Source organism: Propithecus coquereli, unplaced genomic scaffold, assembly GCF_000956105.1.
Source record: "Propithecus coquereli isolate 6110/MARCELLA unplaced genomic scaffold, Pcoq_1.0 Scaffold30, whole genome shotgun sequence".
NCBI classification, from domain to species: domain Eukaryota; kingdom Metazoa; phylum Chordata; class Mammalia; order Primates; family Indriidae; genus Propithecus; species Propithecus coquereli.
Window position 1 is genome coordinate 8,416,076 of NW_012148619.1, and position 1,534 is coordinate 8,417,609.

The 1,534-nt window shown below is 37.9% G+C and overlaps 1 pseudogene; it reads right to left on the bottom strand.

Annotated features, from left to right (window-relative positions):
- Positions 1-34: 34 nt before the first annotated feature.
- Positions 35-662, bottom strand: LOC105814549 (annotated as a pseudogene).
- Positions 663-1,534: the final 872 nt, after the last annotated feature.

Sequence of the window (1,534 nt, forward strand, 5' to 3'; positions counted from 1 at the left end):
AATTAAGAATACTTAGTATTTAAAATAATAAGTATCACTTATACTTTTTTTTTATCCACATGTCAAAAGGAGTCATTACTTTTATAATAGTCTCTTGTACTTTCTTGCCAGATGCCTTTGGAGCAGGTGCTTTCTGGGCTGGAGCTTTTTGATCCTTCTGAGCTTTCTGGGCAGGGACCCTCTGGGCTGGACCCTTCTTGCCTGCAGTGGTCATCTTTTTTTCTGGAACTTTACCAGCAGCACCCTTAGCAGGTGCTTTTTTGGGAGAAACTTTCAAGAGAGATGCCTTTTGAAGCTTCTTAACTTTATTCTCGATTATTCTGTTCCTCATTTTCTTTGCCTTCATGACTTTAAAGTGGTCAAAATCTGTCATCTTGGCTTTCTTCTCTCTGGCTTCAAACTTCTTGGCCCATTTTGTGGCTGCCCATTTTGCACTGTTATCTGTCTTCTGCCAGGCTTGTCGGACATAACTCTGGAGAGCACTCTGGAAACTTGACGAAATCAGTGAGCTGCATGCATTTGAAAGGCATGGCCTGTCTTCTTACCTGAGTGCAAGGTCCATCAACCAAAGCCCTGTTCTGATCAATAACATCTATGATCGCAAGCAGCTTTCCAGCATGAGGCCCAAAGGAGATCTAGGCCACTCGGCCAACCTCCACCATGTCAGCAGCATTTGGCAAGAAGGAAGAAGGCCCACCCAACCATGCACATGCAATTTTTAGGAGAACATTATCCCCTAAATTTTGCCAGAACAAAAAGGGTTTTTAATGTATACCTTTTAAACTTATCTTATAATATCCTTTTGAATTTTTACTGATCTCCTGCGTTGTTGTCCAATGGGCCTTGTTTATCAATATATCTTGACTGTCTCAAAAAGATTTTGAATTCTCTGGGCAGGAAGTAATATATATTTGCATCATTCCTCTTGATGAGATAGTACAGAAACATTTACTTTTTAATATTCTCTTATAAAGATGTAAAAAACTAATCCTTATTTTATATCATTTTAAAGCAAATAATTCTGAAATAAACTCCATCTCAAATATAACAGAGAGCACTTTTTAATCATTAGATTAAGCCTGTTCATTGTCAGTGACATGAGGATGAGATTGGGAAATAGAATATCATTAAGTCAATGACTTAGATGAAGGATAATAATTTGCATTTGAAGTGCAGAGCACATTTCATTCACGAAGAGGATGAGTAACTAGATTTGTTTTCTTTCCCCATAAATTACTAGAATTCAAGAGGCATAGTAATTATGAGTGGCCTGATTGCTTTCCATGTTTGCAGCCTTGATTTTCAGAGCTACTTACAGCATTTAATCTAGCGTTTACGCAAGCTCCCCAATTTGAGTTTCAATAATGCTTTCCATGCTTTGAAAATCCAACTTTAAGTCCATTGTATAAACAACAAAATATTTGGTCCCGGGTATTAACTAAGTGCTTTGTTTATGTGTATATTTAGGCTGGCCCTGAGTGATCAAAGAATAGCACCTTATGAGACAGAGTCCTCTACCTCATTAGTAGGGTAA